Source organism: Octodon degus, unplaced genomic scaffold (assembly GCF_000260255.1).
Source record: "Octodon degus isolate 3935 unplaced genomic scaffold, OctDeg1.0 scaffold00107, whole genome shotgun sequence".
Lineage (NCBI taxonomy): Eukaryota > Metazoa > Chordata > Mammalia > Rodentia > Octodontidae > Octodon > Octodon degus.
This window is the reverse complement of record NW_004524683.1, coordinates 1,864,849-1,873,422: the sequence shown is the minus strand read 5'-3', so window position 1 is coordinate 1,873,422 and position 8,574 is coordinate 1,864,849. Positions and strand designations below refer to the sequence as shown.

At 40.1% G+C, this 8,574-nt stretch overlaps 1 pseudogene; it reads left to right on the top strand.

The window, feature by feature from the left end:
- The first annotated feature begins 6,202 nt into the window (after positions 1-6,202).
- LOC101568469 lies at positions 6,203-6,836 on the top strand (annotated as a pseudogene).
- The last annotated feature ends 1,738 nt before the right edge of the window (positions 6,837-8,574 follow it).

Sequence of the window (8,574 nt, the reverse complement as noted above, 5' to 3'; positions counted from 1 at the left end):
AGGGATTGAACTCAGGCTGTTGTGCTTGCCAGGTAAGCAGTTATTCTACTAAACCATCTCCCTGGCCCCTCTTGTAAGTTTTGAGGGAACAGCCAAATGTTGCTATTCTACTAGAACATGATAGGTTTGTTTTTTATTACCTTGGCCATTTTGGGAATAATTCAAGGGGCTTCCACTTGACTTTTCTTACTATGACAGTAGCTTTTAGTTTACATGTCAAGCAACTAATGTCAGAGTTCTACCAGTTGCTATGTATGCCATTCCAGTTATACATTCAGAAACATGGGGGACAGGATGGTCATTCATCTTCTTACCTGAGACAGTGAGTCATTTCAGTAAGGCCAAATAGGTCAGAGGAATTTTTGGGTTCAAGTGCCTCAAATGGATCTATATAGAGTGTGCTCAACTCATAATCTCAAGATCCTACCTTTTTACTAGTAGGAACCAACTTTTGTGAGAAGTCTTGCCTATGTTAAACATTCAGCCTTTTCTAAAATTTCCAGCTTTTGAATTCTGCCTAATAATTAGCTGTCTGTTCACTGGCTGAAAAAGATGAGAATCTCTTTAAATGCCACCAATGAGATATCATTTGCTTTAAATTATTGGTTACTAGCCTGTGATCCATTGGTTTTTCTTCATCATGTTGGACACCTTAATAATGATCCAATTCCACAATCATTATAATTGTTATTCCCCATATATCTCTCAAATGCCTAAGACATTGCACCAGGTAGACTGAGAATTCCTTTATTTCCTCCTATATTCCCTTCTTTCACCAGCCAACTACAAGTGGAAATCTTTGCAATTATATCTTACATGACAGGGATTTCCCACCAGATTGCCATCCAGTCCTTGGGTGATCCAACTTCAGAATTGTATCCTTAGGGTCTACTTTTTAGAACTACTCTTGGTAATAAATGTATTAGGTTAGATTCCCTAGAAAAAGAGACAGAAATATGGTGTTTTTTTTTCTAAACTTAAACTATCATTTTACTTCTTTTTTTTTCAAAATTTTATTGATAAACAGATAGCAATGAGACAGTTTCAAATCAAAAGTACAGTTTCAACAAATAATACACTGCATATATTCTTCTTAGTGGTTAATTGCTGTAAAGATGCAGACTTGTGATCCTGTTTACAAACACCATTAGAAAAAATCATTCTATTCATTAAGAGAATGCAACTATATATCTATCCCAACCACTTTGAATACACAGATACAAAATGGACATTCATAGTTTTACCCCATTTTTTTAAGTTCCGTTATTGAATATTATAGGTGTGTAAACTCAGCAAAATATTCTAAAAGAGTCCAGTAGCCCATAATAGCATTGGGTCTTCTGTTTAACTGGCAATGTCAGAAATTATTGACCTGAGTCCCCCACAGCTCAACATAACAACATGGCTTTACTTCTTATATTTCATCTTCATACTTTTCTACTGGATGGTTAAGACCAACGTAAAGCAGGACCTGTGCAACAAGAGTTGTAGCTTTTGGGTCTGATAAGGTCAGTGAAATGCCCTCAGGATTTATCCTGAGATCCTGTACCTCAGATTGTAGAACCTTTGTCAGTGCAGCCATGTGGATGAGTCACGGCCATTGCTTGGCCAATGTGCTCTCTGTGAAAGCCTGAGAGAGTGTTTTCTCCCCATGTGACTCTCCTTAGGCACACTCTACATCATCGATCACTTTCCTCTTTGGCCCCATAATCTTCTTGATCAGAAAATTTGGGACACTACTGAGGTACATGACATTACAGTACAAGTTCTCATATGTCCTGAGACTTAGATGACCTTAGAAGGTTAGGGCCAAAATGTTGGCTTTCCTTGTAGCCCTCCTTTTTCTCTAATTTTGGTCTGCAAACTTAGGTTTTTAACCATCCAGAAGACAAGCTTATTGTTATTATCAAATGATTTAGGCTATCAAGCTTAACCTCACTATCTCACTGCATTTCAAACATCTTAGGCATAATAAGAACAGGTATTTTCCATCAAGTATTGATATGTTGAACTTTAAGTCCCTACATAATATGATAAAAAACATTTAAAAATTAGATTATATTTTAAAAATAGGATAAAGAATTCTATACTTCTCATGTTTGCACATAAGTTCAAAAATCCCACCATATACAACCTTGAAGCAGGACAGTCCCACAATATTCCTTTTCCTGTCTCTTGTTTTCATTCACCACCACCTTCTTCTTGAACATCCACCTACCCGAGAGATATCTTAGCAGTAACTGGCATATCATGACAAGCTGCCCATATTCAGAATACCAGAATGACAGGCACTCCAAACATGAAACTAATATTACAAATTACCATCTGCAGTGCAGTAGCTTAGTTCACAGGTATCAGTATATATAGTTAGTCAGGGTGAGAATCTTTCCAATTAAATGCTAGATTAAAGAATCTTCTGAAGATTCTCAGGATCATTGCCTTGCTCATCTTTTACATATAACTGTATGGCTTGACATTGTCATGTTTCCTAGCTCTTCTCCTTTCTCTCTCTTGATTAGTTAGTCCTTGAGATCCTGCTTTCCTTTTACTTGTATTGTATCTTTCTATTTGTATTTCTTCTTTTGAGTTCTTATACTAGGGAGACTATACGATATTTACACATGTGTGTCTGGTTTATTAGAAATACGGGTTTTGATTCAAGTGATTTATTGAACAATTCACTTAAGTATGAGATCTGGGTGTGGTAGTACATGCCTATAATCCTAGTAATCAAGAAACTGGGGCAGGAGAATTGCCACAAGTTTGGGGCTAGTCTGGGCTACATAATGAATTCAAGGCCAGTTTGAGCTATTATATAGTGAGACCCGTAAAAAAAAAAAAAAAAAAAACAAACCTGTTGAAACCAACCTGACATGTGTAGAGAAAACTAAGAAACAGTGTGGATTCTAAGACCAGTTTCAGCCTAATCCACAGCGAAACTCTGAAACAATAATGGCACCCCAAAATTAGTCCTGTGAGACAAGGGACTTTGTCAGATAGCTACTGACTTCTCCCTCATCCCTCACGACCAAGAGACACAGATCCTGTCTGGTTTAGGGCAAGTCTCCTGGGGATAGCTGTGCGTGTTTATTAGCCAATACTGGCAGTAGCTGCAGGATTGGTGTATTGATTGGTAAAAAGGATCCAGATGGGCACCAACAACATCCTTTTTTAAAGAAAATAAGAGGACTGAACTAGGATATAGCTTAATGATATAGCACAAGGCCCTGAGTTTGATTGTAGTACCCCAAAAAAGTCTTAAGCTACGGAAACGTAAAACACGGTAATGATATTATCTTCACACAGTAATACACATTTACAATCCCTTATCCAAAAGTTGAAAGTCTAAATTCATTTCAAAATGACTTGAAGTACTTGTAGTACATTTGGTGTGAACCCTACAAAACAAAGTGTTGAATTATAGGGTATTGTGTCAGACTTAACTAGGGGTATTATTTATATGACATATGATCCAAAATTATATTTTAAAAATTACAAACAAAATTCTGATTCTATTTTTTCCCCTGATTCTAAACAAATGTAGCTCCAAGCATTTTGTGTAAAGAATTGGGGATCTGTTGGTATCATTTATTGAGGGGCAAATATTACATATTATATACACATACTTATCAAAGTAATCAGGGCTGGTGAGATGGCTCAGTGGTCTAAAGCACCTACTTAGAACAAGCTAAACTCAAGCAAAGCACAGGGACCGCGGTTCAATCCCCCAGCACCACATGCCAGCCCGCCCGCCCCCTGGTGGGCTGAGCTGGCCACACACTAAATAAATAAATAAATAAATAAATATTTACAAAGTAATCCTTAACACCCCTGCAACAGGGATTTTTCCCCTCTTTTCCCTATGATAGGTCAGAGGCATAGAAAAATTAATTAGTCAAAATCACAAGTTAGTGAATGGAAAAGCCAGATCTGTGAAACTTTATTACTTCCTCTTTCCCATTTTACCACACTGTATCTGCTAGGCAGATTGCTGTTAATTTATATGCTGATATTAGCTGTCAAAAATTTAGTATTTTTCAAAAATCATAGTGCCTTCTAGGAGCTCTAATACCTGACATGTTTGAAAAAAACCCAAAACCAAAACCAAAAACCTCCTAGACTTATTTAGATTTAATGGTCTTCCTCACTGTCTGAGATTGTGTATGATTCTATAAAATCTAAGCACATTGCCTTTGGAGAATTACTTCTATTGTTATTTAGCTTTTACAAAGGACCCACGCTTCAGCATTGCACAAAAGCAACAGCCTTCTGTTTTCCTTACTAGCACCTATTCCTCTGAGAGAGAAGTTAGCTTGGGTTTGAGAAAGAGATACTTGTAACAACATCAAAGCCACCTGAAAAAGAATGTGGATATGGGAATTAGACCTAAACATCACTCTGAATTTTGCCACATTCTTTCTATAAAGTATAGTAAGTCTATGTTACTATGGAATATGGGAAAAGGTGGGGATTGGTCTTTGGATGCCAGGCTCTTATTTCTCCAGACTGAGCAGCATATATTAGATTTTATATCTTAAATTTAATGAAATATATGCCAAGAAATAAAGTTCCTTTATGTAGATAACTTTTTAAAAAGATTATGAAAATATGACTTTTCCTTTCACAAAAATGAGCATAAGAAAATTTTTTCTTCTTTTAGACAAGATCTCACTATGTAGTCCAGGCTGGCCTTGAAACTCATTATGTATCCCAGGCTGGCCTTGAATTCACAGTGATCCTCCTGCCTCAGCCTCCTGAGTGCTGGGATTACAGGGATGTGCCACCACATCTGGCTGAAAATTTGTATCTTGCACATACTTTGTGGAATGAATGACTACCAAGGCCATGGATGAATTCAGGAACCTAGAACCCAGGTGATGGATAACTTTGCAATGTTGATTTTATCAAATTAGACCTTACAGTGGACTGCGGTAGCCTATATCCCTAACCTAACCCCAGGTCCTGGAACAAAGGACTCAACAAACAAAACAAATGTCTCTGTATTTCATGGCTTCATCAATAAAACTGCTGTCAATGCACTGGTGGCCTGCACCATAGGATTCTTACCTTGCTCTGCAGTATTTTGCCCTTTATCTCCTTTTCTTCATTCCCTCTGGGGCTTCAGGGATGATTTCGGGCGTTGGCAATGAAGCGCAACAGTGAAACTCATCTGACAGCTGGTTATGAGAGTCAATTCCCTAAGTCTTATTGCCTGAGCCTGATAAAACAGGGGAAACCCAAGACATAACATGCCAAGTTTTCCACAGCTTTGTGCTCTCTACCCAGAGCAGCATAAAGTCACAAAAATTAATTTACTAAACTACCTAGTCATTTTTTATGTTCCTGATGGCCCTTGCTCAATTAGATGCTTTAATTTTAGCTTATTTCAATTCTTATATACTGATCGTTAGGCGCGTGAACAGTCCTGTTTTAGAGGAAACAAGGAAGTGGTAACTCATCAGTAGACATCCTCTCACCTACCCTGACCACCACTTTTCTTCCTAGTTCTAGGCAGAGCACATGCCAGATCCACAACTTCTCCTCCTCTAGATGGCTGTCAGTTCAGGTCCTCCAGGAGCCGATAACAAAACAGAGATAGAAATGCAGTAAATTTATTGAGAGTAACAACTGTGGAAGAGAAGGAACAGAAGTAATTAGTGACTGAGTATCAGACCTTTTATGGTGCTCCCTTCCAAATTAAAACATACCGTCTCGACTTATGGTGAACGCCAACATTTTAAAAAGCATGTGTTCATTGTGTTAAGTGCTCCTTTTCACAGGGAGGGTGTGTTAGTCTGGATATTAAAAGAATCTAAGATGGGGCCCACGGGGGCTGGTGAGATGGCTTAGTGGTCTAAAGCACCTACTTAGAACAAGCTCAGCTGAGCAAGGCACAGGGACGGCGGTTCAATCCCCCAGCACCACATGCCAGTCAACCCCGCCCCCTGGTGGGCTGAGCTGGCCACACACTAAATAAATAAATAAATAAATAAATGTTAAAAAAAAATAATAATAAGATGGGGCCCAGGGATATAGCTCAGTTGCATAAGCGCCTGCCTGGCAAGAGTAAGGTTCTGAGTTTGATCCCCAGTACGGAAAAATTTTTATAAAAAAAAGAAAGAAAAGAAAAAAAAATCTAAGATGAGATTAATCATGAAAGAATTTCTTTATGGACAGCTATTTAAGACAAACTTGGGTTTCGGGCCAAGATGGCATCCGCGTGCTGCAGTGTCTTGGGGCGGCGCGTGCTGTTCTTGAGCTGGGAACTGGTTGGCCCCTGGCGCGCCTTACACACCTCTGCTGTTTGTGCCAAAAACCGGGCGGCCCTAGTGCGCGTGAGCAAAGGGGACAAGCTGGTGACCTATGAGGAGGCGCATGCTCCGCACTACATTGCTCACCGGAAGGGCTGCTGTAGCTGCACACAGGTAACCTGGATGGGGAGGATCATGCTGCGGAGCGAACGGTGGAGGATGTGTTCCTTCGAAAGTTCATGATGGGCACTTTCCCCGGCTGCTTGGCTGACCAGGTGGTCTGAAACGCTGGGCCAACCAGATAGAGATCTGTGCCCTGCTGCTGAGGCAGCTGCCTGCACACAAGGTCTACTTCCTCGTGGGCTACAGCGAGACTCTGCTGTCGCACTTTTGTGCGACTCCACCTCCAGACTGTGCCTTCAAAGGTTGTGTATAAGTACATCTAGGATGATAACCTGCTCAAGAAGTGGTAGCTGGCAGGGGACAGAAACGTGGAACTGTTGGAAGTAGAAGGGCTGCGTTGCCTCACAAGAAGAGGCCTGGCTTCTGCTGCTGTGGAACCCAGGCCTTCATGCTCTCTGGCCGCTCTGTACGTGTCCCTTGGGTTCCTTGATGTTCTTTGGGCTTCCCTGAGAGGCTGCTGGGTGTGTGCAGTTTAGCTGCTGCCTGTGGTCACCGAGGACCTTGTGCAGTCTTCTTTCCCAGGCACTTTACCCAGGGGGCCTAGTTTCTGTCAAACAATGAGACAATCCCATTTGAATGATAATAAAAAAGAAAACAGTCTGGACCAAAAAAAAAAAAAAAAAAAGACAAATTAGGCAGAGAGCAGGAAAAGGCTGACAGCTATTGGACTGCTATGCAAAACTGATCCTGAGTGTGAGAGGGAGACAGGTTGAACGGAAATTTTCTACTCTTCTTTGCAATTTGAGGAGGGTTTGCCAAAACCACTGTGCCTTCTCAACCAAAGTCAACAATGGAAGAGTCCTGTATCTCCCAGGAGGAGGTCTGCCTTGGTATTTCTCCCAAACACAATGGGTGGGATGGCTTTACTGCAAACTTGAGGATGGATTTCAGAGCCTCTGGGACCTTACTTAGTTACATGCCCTGTAGTTGTAGTTGCAAGTCACATTCTCATGGCTACCACAGAGAAATAATCACAGTTTGTAAAACTATTTTATAATATGTATGTACATGAACAGGCAACTGCTTTACCTTTTAATCATCATCTAAGGTAAGATTCAGATAGCTTTGATCTTTAATTCTATTTCATTCCAGTGGTAACTCTGCAATAGGTACTATTCTTATTTTTGTTTTTATAATAAGAAAAATACAAATGAGAAAGGTTATATGACTCATATAAAATCCCAGAGCTCAGATGTGTCATGGCTAGAATTCAAACACAAATAGGTTTGTTTAACTCTGTGACAGGTACTGTGTTTAGGGCAGAGTTAGTGAACAAGGTAAACAGTTTCTCCCTTTATACCCAGTGCCTACTAAAAAGCTCATCCCCATCCCATAGTGCTCTAGTCAATTTCAAAGATCACCATATGTAGCGAGGGGCCAGCATCAACAATTTAGGACTGGGCTGGAGAGATGGCTCAGTGGTCTAAAGCACCTACTTAAAACAAGCTTAGCAAAGCAGAGGGACCACGGTTCAATCCCCCAGCACCACATGCCAGCCAGCCCCGCCCCCTGGTGGGCTGAGCTGGCCACACACACACACACACACACACTTAAATAAATAAATAAATAAAGTTAAAAAATAAATAAAATGTTTAAAAAAAAACAAAAACAAACAACTTAGGACCTCACAAAGCAAGAATGAACTGAGCATAGCTTCCTGTATAGCAACAAAAGCTAAATGGTACTGACTACTTGGTAGAGACCAAAAACCTATGGAAAATGATAGAAGCTCAAAAATATACAAGATTTGAGGGCAAGTGTTAAGGAGAGGAATCCTAAGTACATTTGAGCTGAATTCCAAAGTAGCAGAATTGGCCAGGGGGAGTGTTTAAGGGCAAACTCTTTCAGGTTGAGGGAACATTCTACACCAAGACTCTGAAGAGGAAGGAGGAAAAAACAAATAGGGAGGAGTGCAGTGAACAAGGCTGAGAGGAGAGTGAAATGCACCACAGGAAGGAAAAGACCGGGTCTTGCTGGTGTGGTAGGACATATAGAGGATTTAGATTTCATTTTGAGAAAAATGGGGTGCCTCTATGGAATTTAGAACAAGAGGAACCATAAAAATATAAATGTTTGAGGAGACAAATAGGTTTAACCTGCTTTCAACATTGTGCACTGTATACATGTATCAAACATTACA